Raw genomic sequence first — 21,852 nt, forward strand, 5'->3', positions numbered from 1 at the left:
TACTTGATTGCATCCATAGCAGTTTGGTAAAATCAGTGGGGTCTTTGATCAGACATAAAGTATCCCGCGGCGTCTTGACAGGGACGTGACCAAAATAGTCTCTGTTGTGGGAGAACTGAAACTGGCTATCGCCAGTTGTAGACAGTTGAGTTGTTTTTTTTTTTTCTCTCTGGGTCTAGTGTCTCATTGGAATGGCCTCCTCAATATTCAGGAGAAGCAGATTATTGCAAATAATTCTGTAATCTGTGCAGTGTAATGGTCCTTGAAGGACATGTGAGTGAAATGTTACAGGTGAGAGGCAGGATTAAGGCGCTGAGATCACAAATTGAACTAGGTTGGTCACAGTAAATTCAGCATGTGAATTTTATTAAATCTCGCTTCAACATCCTCTGGCTGACAAAAGCACATCCAGTGAATTTAATGTTAAAGGGCTTTTCATCATTCAGTAAACATAGCACCCCCCCATAACCGCCCCCCCCCCATCCCCGTGAGGCAACTTTCAGGGATCTGAACGGGAGGAACGCAAATAGACCCATTAGTGATGATTTTATCTGCTTGATCAGGTCACTTATCTCCAGCAAGTGAACGCTCATCTGAAGGTGAAATATATTTTTATCTTCTTGTACTTTTTAGGGCGAGGTTATCTCCAGATTGTAATCTCGACACAGTTGCCGCCTTGCCCATTATTTTACTGGCCCCATTGTGGACAATTGTTGAAATTTGCTTTATAAAAGGGCTGACTCTGAGATCAGTGGAGCTCCAGGCAGTGGAAGCACAGTTAAATCTGGTGAAATTGAAGGACCAGAGTTCAAAAGAAAATATTATTCCAAAAGCATAACTTTTCACCCGACTTCACATTGCCCGTCCTGATGTTGTGTCTTTCCAATAATTCCACAACGATCTTTGCCTTTAGCTGTCACTACCGTTTTCAGTCTGAAAATAAATTGATCCCCAAGTATACAATAAATTAATGCCAAGAGAAAGTCTGCAGAAGCTGGAAATCCAAACGACAAACACGAAATGCTGGAGGAACTCAGCAGGCCAAGAAGCATCTACAGAAAGGAGAACAGTCGAAGTTTCGGGCCCAAACCCTTCAGCAGGACTGGAGAAAAGAGAAAAGAAAGATGTTGGGTCACAGCTAGACGGAGAGAGATGGGGGTTGGAGGAAGAAGCAGAAAGTGATAGGTGAAACAGGGAGGGGGAGGTATGACATAAAGTGCTGGGAAATTGATTGGTGAAAGTGATACACGGCCGGAGAAGTGGGAATCTGATAGGAGAGGACAGAATGCCAGGGAAAAAGAAAAGTGCACCGGAGAGAGGCAATAGGCAAGTAAATAGTTAAGGCCAGAGAGGGAAAGGGGAATGGGGAATGATGAAGTGGGGGGAGCTATTTCCTGAAGTTTGAGAAAAAAAATGATCATGCTATCAGGTGAGAGGCTACCCAGACGTAATATAAGGTGTTGGTCCTCCAGTCTGAATGTCGCCTCACCACAACAGTGGAGGAGACCAGGGATTGACATGTCGGAATATGCATGGGAAGTGGAATTTAAATGGCTGGCCACTGGGAGCTTCTGCTTTTTCCGGCAGACAAAGTGCAGGTGTTCCGCAAAGTGGTGCTGCCGAAGGGTCTCGGCCCAAATTGTCGACTGTCCTGTTTTCCATAGATGCTGCCTGGCCCGCTGAGTTCCTCCAGCATTCTGAGCGTGTTGCAATGAATTAGTGTGTTGACACCAACTGAACGGAGCCGGGATGCGGGTCGCGGTTGCTCCCTGGCGCAGATCGAGTTGTGGACAGATACTGGAGGTAATCTGTGTCACCGTGCACTGAGGCACAATAGGAAGCCTGGACCGAACAGCACAATATAATTATTTGCTTGAATCAGCTTTAGTGTCATATACTTAATGCGTTGTGGAGCAGGGTGTGGAATTACATGCTGACTGATGTGAAGCCCAGGTTTATATGTGTGTTATCAACTGAATATTGCTCACTGTGTGCTCACTTACTGTTTGCACCCACTAAGTTCAGGGACTCGGACTCGCTGGAACAGAAAGAGAAGCTCAGCACCAAGTACACACAGAGACCGTACTGGGTGAGGAACGTTGTGGTGTTTCAATACGTCCCTCGTCAGGAGAGGATTTCCATGTTTATCCTGTTCGATATCGTCTTCAAAACTGTGTGGCATTACGGACATGAATGCTTTTTACTGTGTGTGTGTGTGTTTTAAGGAAAACAGACATGCACATGGCAGTGATATTTACAATGCAGAGATTACAGAATTAATGGTAATAATCTGCTTCTGCTGAATATTGAGGAGGCCATTCCAGAGACGGGAGGAGAGAGAGGGGGAGAAGGGGGAAGGGGGGAAGGAGAAATGGGGAGAGTGGGGCAGAGGGGAGAGAGGGGGAGAAGGGGGAGAGATGGGGAGAGGCGGGGAGATGGGGAGAGAGGAGGGGAGATGGGGAGAGAGAAGGGGAGGGGGGAAAGAGCGTAGAGTGGGAGAGAGGGGGGAGAGTGGAGGAGAGTTGGGGAGAGAGTGGGGTGTGAGAAAGGGGGTGAGGGCGGAGAGAGGGGGTGAGAAGGGTGGACGGAGAAGAGGAGGGAGACTGTCTTCAACTGCTTTCAGTTCCTGCCAGAACAGGAACTATTCTGTCTACGTCCCTGTCAAGACGCCGCAGGATACTTTATTTCTCATCAAATACCCCACTGATTTTACCAAACTACTACGGATATAATCAAACACATTGTTATTTTAAAAAGACTGCAACGTATACACCACCCTATAAACTTAGGTCATGTCGAATTCTTCTCAATCACTGAAAAAAGCCAAGATCACAGAGGTTTCCTCACAGGACAACTCACACGGTGCAGATGTCTCTGTTAAACCTTCTTTTGATCCACACACTTCTGAAAGAAGGGAATCAAGACCGCAGGCAGTGATCCACAACAGGTCCCACCAACCGACTAGACAATGGAACCACCACCTCTTTACACTCCTCCCCGCCGACTCTTCCCCCGCTATAAACTGCCGTGTGAGTAGTTCTAATAATTTCTTGTTCTTTAGCACAGGATACGTTCTGTCTCAAACAAACATCGCAATGGAGGGGACATGCGATCTCAATGATTTTGAGAGTGGAATGTTTGTTCACGCCGGACGGTACAGTTTTATAGACGATAGGTGTAGGAGTAGGTCGTTCGGCCCTTCGAGCCATCACTGCCATTCAATGTGATCATGGCTGATCATCCGCAATCAGTACCCCGTTCCTGCCCTCTCCCCATATCCCTTGACTTCGCTGTCTTTAAAATCTCTATCTAATTCTTAGTTGAAAGCATCCAGAGAACTGGCCTCCACTGCTTTCTGAGGCAGATCATTCCGTAGATCCACAAGTCTCTGGGTGAAAAAGATTTTCCTCAACTCTGTTCTAAATGGCCTACCGCCCTACCCCTTATTCTTAATCTGTGGCCTCTGATTTGGACTTCCCCAACATCGGGAACATTTTTCCTGCCTCCAGCGTGTCCAATCCCTTCATAATCTTATATGTTTCAATCAGATCCCCTCTCAGCCTCCTAAATTCCAGTGTTCCAGTGAAAACACTGTCATTCAAGCGTGAACAAAGTTTAACTCTTTGTCGTACAGAGAAGAGTGATAGAACCAATGACGCGATGTAAAATCCATTAGCTGGGGTCTCGAAGGTCGACTGTTCTTTTCTCCATAGACGCTGCCTGGCCTGCAGAGTTCCTTCAGCATTTTGTTTGTCTTGCTCAGATTTCCAGCATCTGCTGATATACCTTGTTTCAGAGAGATCGGTGACGGGTGACTGCTCCGTTGGATATTTCATATGTCACTACCGGGGTGAAAAATGCTTTCTGCTCACATTCACTAGAAATCAGCCAGGAGAGTAATTCTGGTTGACGGCAAATACGTCGTTTCTCTTAATCCATTTGGACAGCAATTGCCTCGTTAACATTAACGTGTCAGAACTCCCTTCTCCCACTAAATTCACTCCCGGTTTTGACCAAATCCGAGCCTCGCTCTAAATCCTGAATAGCTGTGCAGAATCATAGACAACACTTACCTCTGATGCTGTAACCGGCCGGCGTTCAGTGTGGTCCCAGCAAATCACAGTCCGACTTCCCCGGTGACCAACAATGGTCCTGAACCGGTGTGCTCACTCTGTACGGAGAGTTGGGTCTGAGCTGCTGCTCCCGAGGCACTCGGCTGTGATGCGTCCGCCGCTCATTACAGATGGACAGGGCCGGATGAGCCGGGGTAGAGCGGGACTGCCGCAGTCCGGGTCACACTAACTCTCACCGGCTCAGGACGGGTCTGACAGCGGGAGGAGGCGGAAGTGGGGTCAATGTCGCAACCCTGAAGAGGAAAACAAACAGGCTGCGTTAACCTTTCTGTCCGGGTTTCCGTGTGGATCTCTCCTTTTTCTTTCATCGCAACCAGTGGGAAGGTCTGAACTCCGCCCTCTGTGTAAGAAAGTCTGCCTGACATGGATAGAGTTTCAGCTCAAACCTCCCTCGCCTGTTCAGGTACAGGGGGCTGCATTTCTGCTGAAGTTAAAGCAAACACGTTCGACTATATATTTCTACGAACTGGAAAAAAAAACTGGTAGAGATGTTTGCATTTCCATCTGGACAACTATTGTCACAAGAACTCTCCTCGCCCACGGTTTCATTCCACACCGCGCTGGAAATACTTGCCGAATTTAATTCTCTTAAAAGTCATTTATTCCAAATGGCCAGAGGTTTTACCGAGGGAGGGAGTGACGCACTCACTGAAAATCGTCACATACGTTAAAATAGTCGACAGGAAGGACGCACTGATTGAAATGAGCATCGGGGAGGGGGGGGAGCTGTTTGCCGATTAAAAATGGGAGCCTCACTCCCCTCTGTCCCCTGACCTAACTCTCACTAGCCTCATCCCTCAACCCCATCTACCCTGTCTATACCCCTCATGATTTTGTAGACTTCCATAAAATCTCCCCCAAATCGTCCGCGTTCCAAGGAACAAAGTCGTAACATATCCAATCTTCCCTTATAACTCAGGTCCCCCAATCGCAGCAACATCCTTGTAAATTTTCCTTGTATTCTGTCAACCTTATTTACATCTTTCCTGTGGGTAGGTGACATAAACTGCAAACATACTCCAAATTAGGCCTCATAACTGTCTTATGCTATGCAGTCACCTGTACTGAATACTTTAATTTATGAAGGCGAATGTGCCATAGATTTCTTTACTAACTTATCTAGGTGTGCTGCCACTTTTAGTGAGTTATGGATCCGTATTCCCGGATGCCTTTGTCCTACCGCACCCCTCAGTGCCGAACCCTTCATTGTGTAAGACCCACCCTGGTTGATCCTACTGAAGCGTAACAGCTCACAAGCCTGCATTAAACTCCATCTGCCATTGTCAGACATTTTTACTCCTGGCGCAGATCTCGCTGTCAGCTCTGTTAGTTTTCCTCGCTGTCAAATACACCCCGAACCTTGGTTTCATCTGCCAATTTGCTGATCCGGATAATCTAATTATCATCGAGATCATTGATAAAGTTGACAAACAACAACGGATATCAGCACCGATCCCTCTGGAAATCCACAAGTCACGGGTCTCCAGTCAGAGAGGCAACCATCTGCTATCACTATCTGCCTTCCTCCTCTATGCTAATGTCTACTCCCATTTAATAAATCAACTTGAATGCCAAGAGAATGAAATTTATAGGTCAACACCCTATGCGGGACCTTGTCAAATGCCTTGCTAAAGTCCATGTAGACAATATCAAGAGCCTTGCCTTCATCAACTTTCCTGGTAACATTCCTTGTAACCTCTTTGAAAAACTCAATAGATTGTCTAGAACACACAAAGTCATGTTGGATGTCCCTAATCAGTCTGATGACAGATGCTGCCCGACCTGCTGAGTTCATCCAGCTTGGTTGTACGTTTTGTTTTCTTTACCAGGGCCTCAATACCACGGAGCAGAGCTGTCGTTCGCCATACTTCCTTTGAATCTGATGGCATTGTGATCACCAGATGCAAACAGTTTCCCTACACAGACTTCTATTACCTCTGTCCTGTCTCAGTCCCCAATGGGAGATCAAGTATCACACTTGAGTCTTTGGGACCTCAATGTACTGATTAATGAAACTTCTGTTAGACATTTGTCAACTACATGAGTACATCTACAGTATGAGAGTTCCAGTCTGTATGTGGAGGGTTAAAATCATATTATAACAAATTATGGTTCTTGCAATATTCTCTGACGTCTACTAATTTGATCCTCTAAATCCCACAGACTCTTGGGTGGTCTATAAGATAGACCCATTAACATGTTCAAACAAATTTTATTTCTTCGATCTACCCATAAAACCTCACTAGATGAGTTCTCCCATCTGCCCTTTCTGCACACTGCCGTGACAGTTTCCCTGAGTGAAACCACCCCTACCCCTTTAATCCCTCACGCTCTGTCCTGTCCAAAACAACAGAACCCCAGAATATTGATCTGCCAGTTCTCTGCAAGCCAGGCTTATTGATGGTGACAATATCATAATGTCATGTGTTAATCCATGACCTAAGCTCATCTGCCTTTCCTTCAATAAAATACATCGTGGGAATTTTTTGGTGTTTCCGCCAATTTCAGGAGAGTGAGGAAATGGTGGGTGCTGTCGTCACACAGATTTACAAGGGATTTCAGCCACCCCAGAGAAACAGGAGTTGTATTCTGTGAATGCTTCAGAGATGGGGTCATTTTTGCTGCAGTTGGAAGTTTGAACATCCCTTAGAAGGCTAACAATTATACCAGTGCCCAGGAAGAGCAACTTCATGTCCCTGTGTGTCAGCATCTCTGAGGATCTCCAGGGCCCAGCATACCGATGCAGTTACAAAGAATGCACGGCAGCTATTACAAAACAGTGGCATCAATCATTAGGGATCTGCTTCACCAAGGAGATGCCCTCTTCTCGTTGGTATCAGCAGGAAGGTGGTACAGGAGATTGAGGGCACACACTCAACTACTCAGGAACCGCTTCCTTCCCTCTGCCATCCCATTTCGGAATTGACATGGAACCCACGAACGTACTTCACTGAATTTATTTTTGCAATACTTATTTAATTTAACTTTTAGTAACAGATACTTATTGTAACGCGGTTCTGTTTTCTATTATTAGAAGCCGTGTTGGCTAAATAACTTTTCCCACGCTTGCTTTCGAATCGTAACCCCTGATTCGGGAACTGTTTTTAACCTTGACATAAACAGTGGAGAATCTCAACCGTGCAGACAGGATAATGCAAGAACACAAATACCACGACCGACAGAGGAGACTTGAAATAGAGCGAATAACTTCTTGCAAAACACACTAAATGCCGGAGGAAATCAGCAGGCCAGGCAACATCTCGGAAAGGAGTCATATCGAAGGATTTTGGCCCAAAACGTCGTCCGTTCACTCTTTTCATAGATGCTGTCTGGCCTGCTGAGTTTCTCCAACATTTCGTGTGTGTTGCTCCGGAATCTGTAAATTTTCGCTTGTTTGCAAGTAACTTCTTGATCACTAATCCAAAACGCAGGTAACGTGTCGGTTGGAAATAAAGATCGGAAATAAATATCAGAAGCTGAATTATTCTCACCTTAAGAATGTTCAGTTTCCGTGTGGGTAGATTCTAACTTTACAGCAGACAGTCAGGCGAGGGTCATTTAGTAGCTTCGGGGGAGGAGGGGAAGGGGGGGTGCTAATCTGTGAAAACTCACAGCACGATTCTCTGTGGTGTCCACAGGGCGAATTCCAACACACAGACATCCCTCAGAGCGGGGAACGGCTTCTCTGCTGAAACCATACAAACCAGTTCGACTTTCCGCACTCACCTTCAACTGTGAACAAAGCTAATTTAACACTGCGTTTAAATATTTCTGTTACAGGGGGAAAATAAATAAAAACACCGATGATATAGAAAAGAAAGTTCACCAGTGTCTGCAATCTGAATTTCGACTTGTTTGAATTCCGATCGGACTTTAAGAGTTTTTACATATCTATTAAAAATACACAATTTAATTAAATAAATATATCTGCAGCATTGTCCACTGCGACGATCCGAACGGCAACATCTTAGAGTAGTTCTGTATTCCGAATAGTTTTTCGTGTGTATGTGAGTGAGTGAGTGAGTGAGTAAGAGGGGTGAGAGGGAGGAGAGGGACAGAGACTATTTCCCTGCCCCGTGGGGACATTGCGCATATCATTGTCGGTGCGAAAGGCTTTTCGGCAGCGACGAGAACAACTGGAGAAGGTTTGCAATTGAAGGTAATCGTTTCTTTTAATCCATTTGGTCAATAATTAATTCGTTAATTTGAAGATTTCAGATTCCCCTTCTCCCACTGAATTCCCTCCCGGTCCCGACAGAAGCCGAATCCCGTTGAAAACGTTCCCTGATTCTGGAGAATCGGAGACAACACTTACTGTGATGTTGAAACCGGACCGAGTTCAGTGCGGTCCCGGGTGAACGGTGCTCACCGTGCACGCAGATTTCAGTCTGAGCCGCTACACCCGAGATCATTTGGTTATACAGTGTCAGTCGCTCATTACAAAAACACTTGCTCTCCTCCCACCCACCCCTGCCCGTTGTGCTCTCCTCCCAATCCCACCCCCGTCTTCTTTTCCTCCCGCTCTCTCATCCCCACCTACCCCTCGTTCTCTCCTCCCCCTCCCGCTCTCTCCTCATCCCATGCTCTCTCCTCCCCGCTAGACGCTCCTTCCTCTTTCGCTACTCTCCCTTTCCTTCTTTCCCTACACCCTACCCCGCTCTCTCGCGCCTTCACCCCTCGTCTTCTCTTTCCTCTCCAGGTACGGACTGTCTATCCCCTTCGCACCCCTCTTCTCTTTCCCCACTTTATATACGCCCCTCCGGGTGAGGGGGGGGGGGGTGTGAGAGGGAGGGGAAGAGTAGGGAGTGGGACGGCAGGGGTAAATAGTAGAGCAACTTTTGCAGGACGATGCTGCGTAGCAGAGGGAGATGGAGGTAGGGAGGGTGGTGTTGAGGGAAAGGAAGTGTTGAGAGAGGGGGATGAGTTGAGAGAGGGGGTGTGTGCTGAGACAGGGGAGTGCGGAGAGAGGGGATGCGCAGGGAAGGGGGTGTGCGCGGGTAGAGAGGGTGGAGGGAGGGGTGGGGTGTTGAGGGAGAGGGTGTGTGCTGAGAGAGGCGGTGTGCTTAGGGAAGGAGGTGCTAAGACGGGGTGGAGGGAGAGGTGGGGAGTTGAGGGAGGGGGTGTGTGCTGAGAGGAGTTGTGCGTGGGGAGGGAGGTGCTGAGAGGGGGGTGTTGAGAAAGGGTGGATGGAGAGGGTGTGTTGAGAGAGGGGGATATGTTGAGAGAGGGGGTGCTTGGGGAGGGAGGTGCTGAGAGGGGTGTGTAGAGAAAGTGTGGAGGGAGGGGTTGTGTTGAGAGAGGGGTGTGCTTGGGGAAAGGGGTGCTGAGGGGTGGTGTGTGCTGAGAGAGGGGGTGCTTGGGGAGAGGGGTGTTGAGAAGGGGGTGTTGAGATTTATTCCCAGGGTGAGGATTTTCACTTCAGGACATCACAGATGTTCTTCTTCAAAGAATGTCGTTTCCCGTCCTTTTCCACTGATGCTGCTCTCACCCGAATCTCCTCCATTTCCTTCTGCCTTAACAGTGATGGTCTTCCTCTTGTCATAAACTACCACCCAGTCAGGTTCTGCATCAACACAACATTCTCCACAACTTCAGTCATCTCAAAAAAGGATCCTAACACTAACGCTAACTCACCTACACTTCCACAGTGATCCGTCCCCACTAATCTGCCTCCTGGCACTTATCTCTGTAGGCGGCCAGAATGCTACACCTGCCAGTCCTTCCAAGAGAGGCAACACTTCACCTGCAGATATGTTGGACTGAAAGATTGTAAATGTCACTCCGCTCTTTAAGATGCGAGGACCGTAAAAAAAAAGGAAATTATAGGCCAGTTATCCTTATGTTAGTGGTTGGGGAGCAGTTGGAGTCTATTATTAAGAATGAGGTTTCGGGGTACTTGGAGACTAATGATAAAATAAGTCAAAGTCATCATGGTTTTTGTGGAGAGAAATCTTGCCCGATAAGCCTACTAGAGTTCTTTGAGGAAGTAACCAGCAGGGTGGTCAAAGGGAAGACAGTGGATATACTTTGCTTACATTTTCAGAAGACATTTGGTAAGGTGCCACACATGAGGCTGCTTAAAAAGCTAAAATCCTGTGGCATTACTGGAATAGGGGAATGGTTGACAGGCAGAAGGCTGTCAGTGGGAATAAAAGGAGGCTTTTCTCGTTGGCTGCCGGTGACTAGTGGTGATCCTCAGGGGTCAGTATTGGGACCACAGTTCTTCACATTATTTATCAGTGATTTAGATAATGGAATGTGGATGGTTTTGTGGCAAAGTTTGTGGATGATACGAAGATAGGTGGAGCAATAGGTAGTGCGGATGAAGCAACGACTCAGACAAATTGAACGAATGGACAAAAAGTGTCAAAGGGAATACAGTGTTGGGAAAAGTATGATAACACATTCTGGTAGAAGGAACAATAGTGCAGACTATCATCTAAATGGGGAGAAGGTTCAAACATCACAAGTGCAGAAAGGATCATGAGTACTCGTGCAAGGTTAATTTCCTTGGACGTTAATTTAAAGGTTGAGTCTGTAGTGAAGAAGGCAAATGCAATGCTGTTCTTTATTTCAAAGGGAATAGAATATAAAAGCAAGGAGAAAATTCTGAGTACACTAATCTGAGTACAAAATTCTGAGATACTAATCGGGCCATATTTTCAGTATTGTCAACAGATTTGTGTCCAATATCTCGGAAACGATGTGTTGTCATCGTTGAGTGACCGCAGGAGGTTCATGAGGATGATTCCAGCAATGAAGAGGTTCACATATGAGGAGCATGTGGCAGCTTTGGGCCTGTACTGACTGGAATTACAGGAATGCTGGGGGATCTCATTGAAACCTACCGAATGTTGAAAGGACCGGCGAGTTTAGATGTGGAGAGAATGGTGGGCGTATCCAAACCTAGAGGACACAGCCTCAAAATTGAGGGGTAACTGTTTAGAAAAGATGAAAAAATGATTTTTTTCTTTAGACAGAGAGTAGTGAATCTGTGGAATGCTCTGCCACAGACTGTAGTGGAGGCCAAGTCTGTGGGAATATTTAAGGCAGAGGTTGATAGTCTCCTGATCGGTCAGGGCATCAAAGGTTATGGCTAGAAGGCAGATGTATGGGGTTGAGTGAGTGGGATCAGGGGTCAGCTATGATGGAGTGGCGGAGCTGAATTGATAGGCTAAATTCTGCTCCAAGTCATATGGTCTGGTGAATGTTACAACCTGATTTTTTTATAAGAATCATGAAATAATTTTTTTAGAGACAACTGTAGATAATGTGAGTCTGAAAGAAAAAGTTGTACAATTCCGGAAACTCACAGCAAGCAGGTAATTGATAACGTTGCAGTTTCGAGACCATTGGTACTGTTCTTTATATCAGTTTTCAGATTCACTGACCTTCCCTGCAGCAGAAATAGCTTAGCAGAATACTAATGTGAATGCTTTCACATCGGAATGATATTGAAATGTTAAACCGATTGGATTTCATTTTCGCAGAGTGACCACTCACTGGAATGTGGAATGTGCAAGGCCAGACAGCTGCTTACACCAGACCCTGGTGAAACTCCTGGTGTGGAATACAGAGACCAAAAACTGTAATCTCACCCTGGATTTGCTCAGTGATTTGTGATTAGCCACGTCTAACAACCTTTGCACTGTGGATGAATAAACAGTTAGTCTAATTATTCCGTCCAGTCACAGCACCTCTCTCACTCATCCATACCTCCTCACTGTCGTTCTCTTTCATTGAAACAAAGAAAGTCAACAGCACAACACAGGCCCTTCGGCCCACAAAGCTGAGTCCAACATGTCTTTACTTTGGAAATCACCTAGGTTTACACATAACCCCCTATTTCACTCAGCTCCATGTACCTATCTAGGAGCCTCTTAAAGGAACCTGTCATATCCACCTCCACCACCGTCACCAACAGCCCATTCCACGCACTCGCCACTCTCTGTACCTACTCCTGTCATCTCCTCTGCAGCTACTTCCAAGCACTTTAAAACTGTGCCCTCTCGTGTTAGCCATTTCCGCCCTGGGGAAAAAAGCCTCTGACAATCCGCAGGATCAATGCCTCTCATCATCTTGTACACCTCTATCAGACCACCTCTCATCCTCCGACGCTCCAAGGAGAAAAGGCCGAGTTCACTCGAACTGTTTTCAAAACGCATGCTCCCCAATCCAGGCAAAATCCTTGTAAATCTCCTCTCACCTTTTCTATGGTTTCCACATCCTTCCTGTAGTGAGCCGATGCTTTCTTCTACATCTCTTTCCTCCAATCCCTGCACTTACCTCATTCTGTTCCGCACACATCACCCTCACTCATCCTTTTCCAACAACCCTCGTGCTCACTCCACACTTGAAACCACTTCTCCTGAAACCCGTTTCCCTCAGCCCTCCCTCATTGATTACATTCTCATCTCCATTTTGCCCCTCACTTTTAACCTTACATCAACAAAATTAAAGGGGTATTTAGCATGTTTCCTTTAACAGGGAATCATACACGTTTCATACACTGTGTAATGTCTTTGTATTAAAGAATTTCACATTTGTGAATGTCATGGAGTGATTTTTCTTAAAAGCATCGTGGAAAAAATACTTTTAAAACAACTGCAGATATGTGAGTTTGAAGTAAAAATAGTCAAATTCTGCAATTTCACAGCAACTAGGGCAGCAACTGTAATTGGTTACGTAGCTGGTTCAAGCCCATCCTATAAGATAAATTACATATTCATTGGTTTATTGCTCTTCCCTGCAGAAGAAATAGTTAATAGTTAAACTATTAACTATTAACAGTTTAGCATCTTTGCATGTACAGAAATAGACAATAGACAATAGACAATAGGTGCAGAAGTAGACTATTCGGCCCATTGAGCTTGCACCCCCATTCCGAGATCATGGCCGATCAACTACTATCAATACCCGGTTCCTGCCTTGTCCCCATATCCCTTGACTCCCCTGTCCATAAGATACCTATCTAGCTCCTTCTTGAAAGCATCCAGAGAATTGGTCTCCACTACCTTCCGAGGCAGTGCATTCCAGACTCCCACAACTCTCTGGGAGAAGAAGTTTTTCCTCTCAATCTCCTTAATTCCAGCATATACAAACCCAGTCTCTCTAACCGCTCTGCGTAAGACAGTCCGGACATCCCAGGAATTAACCTTGTGAATATACGCTGCACTTCCTCGACAGCCAGGAGGATGTCCTTCCTTAACCCTGGAGAACAAAACTCTGCACAATACTCCAAGTGTGGTCTCACCAGGGCCCTGTACAAATGCAAAGGGATTTCCTTGCTCTTGTACTCAATTCCCTTTGTAATAAAGGCCAACATTCCATTAGCCTTCTTCACTGCCTGCTGCACTTGCTCATTTACCTTCAGTGACTGATGAACAAGGACTCCTAGATTTCTTTGTATTTCTCCCTTACCTAACTCTACACCGTTCAGATAATAATCTGCCTTCCTGTTCTTACTCCCAAAGTGGATAACCTCACACTTATTCACATTAAACGTCATCTGCCAAGTATCTGCCCACTCACCCAGCCTATCCAAGTCACCCTGAATTCTCCTAACATCCTCATCACATGTCACACTGCCACCCAGCTTAGTATCATCAGCAAACTTGCTGATGTTATTCTCATTGCATTTATCTAAATCGTTGATATAATTCGTAAACAGCTGTGGTCCCAATACCGAGCCCTGTGGCACCCCACTAGCCATTCCTAGAAACACCCATTCACCACTACCTTTTGCTTTCTATCTGCCAACCAGTTTTCTATTCATGTCAATATCTGATCCCCAAAGCCATGAGCTCTGATTTTACCCACCAATCTCCTATGTGGGACCTTATCAAATGCCTTCTGAAAATCGAGGTACACTACATCCACTGGATCTCCCTTGTTCAACATCCCGGTTACATCCTCGAAAAACTCCAACAGATTAGTCAAGCATGATTTGCCCTTGGTAAATCCATGCTGGCTCGGCCCAATCCTATCACTGCTATCTAGATATGCCACTATTTCATCTTTAATAATGTACCCTAGCATCTTCCCCATTACTGATGTTAGGCTGACAGGACGATAGTTCTCTGCTTTCTCCCTCCTTCCTTTCTTAAAAAGTGGGATAACATTAGCCATTCTCCAATCCTCAGGAACTGATCCTGAATCTAAGGAATATTTTAAAATGATTACCAATGCATCTGCAATTTCCAGAGCAACCTCCTTTAGTTCCCTAGGATGCAGACCATCTGGGCCTGGGGATTTGTCAGCCTTCAGTCCCATCAGTCTACTCATCACCGTCTCCTTCCTAATGTCAATCTGTTTAATTTCCTCTGTTACCCTATGTCCTTGGCCCATCCAAACATCTGGGAGATTGCTTGTGTCTTCCCTAGTGAAGATAGATCTAAAGTACTTATTAAATTCTTCTGCCATTTCTCGGTTTCCCATAACAATTTCACCCAATTCATTCTTCAAGGGCCCAACATTGTTCTTAACTATCTTCTTTCTCTTCACATACCTAAAAAAGCATTTGCAAATTATTTTATATTCCGGGCTAGCTTGCGTTTGTGCCTCATTTTTTCTCCCCGTATTGCCTTTTTCGTTAAGTTCTGTTGTTCCGTAAAAATTTTCCAATCATCTGTCTTCCCACTCATCTTAGCTCTGTCATACTTCTCCTTTTTTAATGCTATGCAATCTCTGACTTCCTTTGTCAACCACTGTGGCCCCTTTCCCCCCTTTGAATCCTTCCTTCTCCGGGGGATGAACTGATTTTGCACCTTGTGCATTATTCCCAAGAATACCTGCCATTGCTCTTCCACTGTCTTTTCTGCTAGGATATCTGTCCATTTAACTTTGGCCAGCTCCTCCCTCATGGCTCCATAGTCTCCGTTGTTCAACTGCAACACTGACACCTCCGATCTGCCCTTAACCTTCTCAAATTGCAGATAAAAACTTATCATATTATGGTCACTACCTCCTAATGGCTCCTTTACTTCAAGATCGCTTTTCAAATCCTGTTCATTACATAACACTAAATCCAGAGTAGCCTTGTCCTTGGTTGGCTCTCATACAAGCTGTTCCAAGAATGCATCCCGTAGGCACTCTACAAACTCCCTATCCTGGGGTCCAGCACCAACCTGATTCTCCCAGTTCACCTGCATGTTGAAATCCCCCATAACTACTGCGACATTGCCTTTGCCAGATGTCAATGTTAACTCCCTATTCAACTTGCATCCAATATCCATGCTACTGTTTGGGGGCCTGTAGACACCACCCATTAGTGTCTTTTTGCCCTTACTGTTCCTCAGTTCTATGTACACATACTCTACTTCTCCTGATCCTATGCCCCCCCCTTGCAAAGGACTGAATCTCTTTCCTCACCAACAGGGCCACCCCTCCCCCTCCCCCCACATTTCTGTCCCTACGATAGCACATATACCCTTGTACATTCATTTCATTGTACATTATACCCTTGTACATTAAATAGTTGAATAGAATTCTAAAGTGACTTTGTTTGCGTGACTGAGAGTGAAACTTCGAACCAGTTGGATTTGTTTTCAGCAGAAAGTCCGCTCCCTGTTCTGAGGAATGTGCTGTTTAAACACAGACCCTGAGCTCCGAGTCTCACAGCAAAGCAACCCATACATTCCAACTCAATCATTGATATTGCCTCTCCCCTCTTCATTTCCAGTTCCAATAAAAGGTCCCGGCCCGAAACGTTCCCTTTGTATTCAGTTCCATACATACTGCCCGGACCTGCTGAGTTACTCCGATTTGTAACAGCGGAAGCGTGGTGGGCCCATAATCCAGGGGTCGATGGATCGAAACCATCCTCTGCCATATTCTCTGCTGGCGCATCCTTTTGTTTCCGAAGACCCACGCTCTGTCCGTCAGTGAAAGCAGGACCTCCCAGTGGCCACACATTTTAATTCCACGTCCCATTCCCATTCTGATATGTCTGACCGTGGCCTCCTCTACTTCAAGATGAAGCCACACTCAGGTTGGAGGAACAACATCTGATATTACAACCTGACGGTATGAATATTGATTACTCTTTTTATTGAATCTGAATATTGATTACTATTGATTAACTTCAGTTAATGCCCCTCCTCTCCGTCTTTCCCCATACCTTATCTATCTATCATTTATTTATTTAAGACACCGCGCACGTGAGGGCAGATCCCGCTGTGGAGAGCACGTCAGGCGGGAGGGGGAGTCTGTGTGAGGTCACCTGTAGGGGTGTAGCCTTAATGGGCGTTCCTTATGATTTCAGAGGGACAACAACATTATTCACGGGTTTCATCACTGAATCCAGCGTTGTGAGATGTAAAGGCCCCTGTTATGTGTCCGGCTGTGCCGTGTTGTTGGTGGAGTGGGCAGCGTGGTGTTTGTCTCGATTCCGGTCTCAACACCAGAATTGCCGGCGGGGTCCACACACAGTGTATTAGTCAACAGAAAACCTCTCGTCCCTGCAGTCTTTGTCTCCTGGTAAACTCAACACCCTGACAGTGTGGACCATAGATACCCTCTCCTCTCAGAGTCAGGGAATCACTCAGACAGCTGATCGCTGAGAGGAATTATATTTATTGGCCATTAAAGCTCGCCCAGATTCGTTTGGACGGATTTGATGTGGATTTCGGGGTGTCACAGTGAAAGGGCCGGACGGCCGAACTCTCTCCGTTGTCCAAACATCCTTCCAGGTGAGGCGAAACTTCACCTGTGAATCTTCCGGGGTCGCCCGTTGTGTCCGCTGCTCCCGATGCGGCCGCCTCGACACTCGTGACACCGGCTCCTCCGCAGTTGTGCGGGGTAGGGGTGTTTTTTTTTATCGGGGGGGAGTCGATGTTATTGTTCCATTTTCTCCAGAGGGGTGTGTTTGGGGTTTGATGATCAGGATGAAGATCTTTTTTATGCGGGGGGGGGGGGGGGGTAGTTTGATTCTTCTCCCTGAGCGACTTTCATGCTCTTTTTTTGTTTCGTGGTTCTCTGGAGAAGAAGAAAAAAAAACTCAAGAGTTGTTTATGGATACCTGCTTTTATAATAAATTAAACTTTGAACTATCCGCTCAGAGCGGGACTTCCGGTGTCCAAACATTTCAATTCCGATTCCCATTCTCGTTCCGACGTGTCAGCCCATCTTTTGCCAAGACGAGTCCACCCTGAGTGTCCAGGATCAGCAACTTATACTCCGTCTGGGCACCCCCCCCCCCCCCGCAACCTGATAGCATAAATATAGATTTCTCCTTCCGGTGAATAAATTTCATTCACACCCCTCCCTCCCACTCCCTCTCTGACTTCTCACGTCCTCTCTCCTGCTTATCACTTCTCTCTGGATCCACTGCTCCATCCCTTTCTCCGATTCTCCACTCTCCTCTCCTATTAGACTCTATTTTCTTCTGCTCTTGAGCTTTCCCACCTACCTGGCTTCACCTATCACCTTCCAGCGAGACATTTCCTCGCCCGCCCCGATTTTATTCAGATATTTCTCCCATCCCATCTCAGTCCTGAAGGAGGGTTCAACTGGAAACGTCGACTGCTGATTCTTTCCGGTAGATGCTGCCCGGCCAGCTGAGTTCCTCCAGCATTTTGTTTGTGTTGCTCTGAATTTCCAGCATCTGCAGACTTTGTCGTGTTTGTGATTTACCTCTCCGTTGTCCCTCCCGCCTCCGTCCACTGGTCCCTCTGTAGGGACCTCCGGCCACGACTGGTGCAGCACAGAACCTCCTGCTAAACGCAGGCGCAGTGCCGACTGGAGCTGTCGCCGGCCGTTATTCTGTTCAGGAGTCCGTGAAGAAGGGTCTGATCTCGGGTTTGCGGAAACCAGGGGCCAGCTGCCGTGGAAGCACAACTTTGTGTGCCGAAGGGCCTGTATTGTGCTGTAGGTTTTCTATGTTTCAATGAAAAGTGCCGGGAACGAGCTCTGCCGGACGGCTGGAGGCTCCGGGCTCTCCGGACCCGCAGCCCCAGTTTTAACTTTGCGTCCGAGGCCAGGCTGTGGGATCAGTTAGTTGTGGTTCCCAGGCTGGGAGGGATTTAGTGTGAAGGGGATCTGTCTATGTGTGTGTGGGTAGAGGTTGTGGGTGGACTTGGGCGTGGGGTGAGTGCAGGGAAGGTGTAGGATCATAGTCGGGGAGGGTGGGTTTGCTGTTGTGAGAAAGTGGGATGATCGGACGTTCCGTGACCCGGGTCAAATAAAGTTGTAAACAGGGGAGGATCTGCTCCGTTGTATCGGACGCTCGCGTGTCCTTTCAGGAAGCAGCCATTCTCTCTTCGAATGAATTACTGTTTAATCTTGCTGCTAACATTGTGTTTGTTACAAAGCCCCAGTGTCTGGAAGAGCTGTCAGCGTCATTGGCTGTTGGTGCAGATTGGGATGGCGGTGGGGTGTCAGTGACCTCTGTATCAGAGGACAACACGGGTTTCTACATCCTCCTGTGAGATATAAATGTCCTCACAGTGGATTCGGATCAGCTGGCTTATCTGGAGTTTGCAAAGGGAAAGGCAGTAGGGAAAGGGAGTAGGGAAAGGCCTGAGAAGAGAGAGTTTTAATCAGCAAATCATCGTCCGGGGTGATGGGGTGCAGGAGCTGTCTGATAGATCGTTTTACAGTAATTATATTTTTATATAATCTCACAGATGGTGTCTGAGGAAGAGGCTTGTTGATGGAGGATACCCGGGGGTGAGCAGGTCAGACACGGTATCAGGAGAGTGACAGAGATGTGATTTCCTGTGTCACGGGTATAGACAGTCATCTCAAGTGAGGAGTTTGTGTGGAGATGCAGCTTCCCTGGAGGTGGAGGAAAGAGGACACACCAACATGTGGAACCAGCTGTGGGAAGACATGGTTTGTCAGGTCTGATGACGAGCTGAATGTACCATAACCTTCAGACTGAATCAGTAAACCATTTTGAGGGTAATTGAAATGTCAGGAGCAGGGGATATGTGATCCCATGTCTCCATCAGACCCTCAGTGAGATGGTTCCAGTTATAACATGCAGGGATGAAAGCAGAGTGTTTGGGGTCTGATTTAATTACTGATTCTGACACAGTGAGAGATTTAGCTTTGCTGTAAGGCAGCAACATTAACGGAAGAAACTTCATCAATTGCCAGTTGTTCAGCAAAAGTGATCAACTTGTATGTTACCTTGACAGAAACTGATACTCACAGTAGTGACAAAGGAGTTCAGTCTGGTTTATTTCAGGATGGAGAGGGGTGTGGAGTTTTGAAATCAATGCCTTGCAGTGGTACAATCATTAATCTGACATGTCCGGAGTGGTGGATCACAGAGCACGGAAACAGGCCTTTGGCCAGCCATACCTGTTCTGACCATCCACTCACTGTCTCCACTGGTCCCATTTATCAGCACTTGGTTCACAGCCGACTGTATCTCGGCAGTTTCAATGCTCATCCTCTTCGTAAATGTTGTGAAGGGAACAGCCTCAACCACCACCTCGGGCAGTGTGTTCCAGATTTCAGCTACCCTCTGAGTGGGAAATCTCTTCCTCAGATCCCTCTAAAGCTCTTCATCCTCTGCTTAAATCCATGCCCTCTTTATCTGTGACACCTCCGCCCCAGGATCGTGGCTGATGTGGGCATCAGTGAGGCCTTTGATAAGGTTCACATGGTAAGTTGCTGTGGAAAGTCAGATCACACGGGATCCAGGGAGAGCTGGCTCACTGGATGCACAGTTGTCTTGATGGTAGGAAGCAGAGAGTGATGGTGGGAGGCTGTTTATTGGACTCGAGGCCCGGGCCTAGTGAGGTTCCTCAGGGTTACACCACATTGCTCTCATTATTCATTGATATTTGAATATATTTGCATTTGCACAGTTTGTTGAATTCTATGCTCTAGTTGAACTTTCATTGATCCTTTTACTATTCTATAGATTTGCTAAATGTTCCTGTAGGAAAAACAATCTCAGGGTTGTATGTGGTGACATATGTGTGCTCTGATAACAATATTTACTTTGAACGCCAAGCACTGCTACTTGTCATCTAGATCAATAACGTGCAGGGTATGGATAGCAGGTTTGCAGTAAGTTCAAACAATTACTTTTTCTGAAAGATATTAAGTATAAACTCTCCACTCTGTTTCCCTCTCTGCACTCGACCACCACCTTCCCTTACTGTCTTCCCTCTGTGCCCCGTCCTCCCTCTCACCCTGACATTGGACATACGTTCAGGGTGAAAGTAAATTATTTTCGGGGAACCTGAAGGGGTATTCTTCACTCGGAGGTTGGTGAGAGTGTGGAATGAGCTGCCAGTGGAAGTGGAGGATGTGGGTTCGATTTAGACACTGAAAAGGAATTTGGGTGAGGACGTGGATGGGAGGTGTATGGAGGCTCTGGAGCAGGTAGCTGGAACCAGGCAGTAACAACAAAAACAGGTCAGCATGGACTAGTAGGCCTGTTTCAGTACTGCTGCTCTGTGACCTGAATAATATTCTCATTTGTAGTTTCCACAGTCAGTACTTTGCTACTTATGAGTGAACCCAGAAATTTACTCAAACAAGAACTGAAAGACTGTTGGTTGGCTACAAAAAGTGTTTACAAGCTGTGATACTTGCCAAAGGGGGTTTTACTCAGTAACGAACATGCAGGGTGCCCAAACTTTTGCTTTGGGCCCTTTTCCTTTTTTGTTATTTTGAAATTGTAAAAGATGGAAATAAAAATGTAATCTTGCTTAAAATATATTTAAAAAGTGTCATCTTTAACTTTATGCCTTTTGTAATCAAGTCATCTTTTACTCGCTTATCTAATCACAGTAAAATAAATTTTGAACAGGGGTGCCCAAATTTTGCATGCCACAGTATATATCCTGTGCCTTCCAAAAATTCCAGACATTGCTGATCTGTTTTCATCCCAGCCCATGTTTTTTTTAGATCAATTTTGAACAATTTTTCTCTCGTGCCCCTCTAATTCTCTTTATTCCACCTGACTTTAGCTTCTCCTTCTCTAATGTCAGGGTGAATTAGATCAGATTAAGATCACTAAAGGTTCTTTGGACTTAAGTGACCTAATTAATTCTGGTTTATTACAACACCCAATCCAGAATAGCTGATCCCCAAGTGAACTCAATCACGAGCTGCTCTAAAAAAGCATCTTGTAGGCATTCCAGGAATTCCTCCTCTTGAGACCAACACCATCCTAATTTTCCTAATTACCTGCATGACAATCCCCCATGACTACTGTAACATTGCCCTCTTGGCACGCATTTTCTATCTCCCATTGTAATTTGAGGACCACATACTTACGACTGTTTGGGGGTCTCTGTACAATTGTCATCAGGGATTTTTTTTTACATTTGCTGTTCCTTAATTCTACCCACAGATTTTACACCTTCCTACCCTACGCCACTTCTTTCTAATGATTTAATTTAATATTTTACCAACAGAGCCACACAACCCCACTACCAGCTTGTTCTTGGCTTCTTCTTTCAAGAAACATATAAGTATCTGGGAAACAAGAGGACCTGCAGTTGCAAGAAATCTAGAGAACTACACACAAAGTGCTGGAGAAGCTCAGCATGTCAGGCAGCATCTATGGATGGGAATCAACATTTCGGGCCAAGATCCTTCACCAGGACACTTGATACCCACATATCTGGAATATCAACAAGCAAAGAAAATAGAAAGTACTGCAAAATAGGGAAAACCTTTGACAAAATTCAGTTCAAGACTTTTAAAAAAAAACTACCAAATTGAGCTCAATAATTAACAAATACAACACAGG

General features: G+C 46.0%; 1 protein-coding gene across 4 annotated transcripts in view; it reads right to left on the reverse strand.

Annotated features, from left to right (window-relative positions):
* The window catches only part of LOC132388633 (zinc finger protein 420-like), a 148,934-nt gene that overhangs the window by 96,238 nt on the left and 30,844 nt on the right, over positions 1-21,852 (reverse strand). The gene's annotated exons all lie outside the window — the stretch shown is intronic.

Source organism: Hypanus sabinus, unplaced genomic scaffold (genome assembly GCF_030144855.1).
Source record: "Hypanus sabinus isolate sHypSab1 unplaced genomic scaffold, sHypSab1.hap1 scaffold_368, whole genome shotgun sequence".
In the NCBI taxonomy this organism is placed as follows: Eukaryota; Metazoa; Chordata; class Chondrichthyes; order Myliobatiformes; family Dasyatidae; genus Hypanus; species Hypanus sabinus.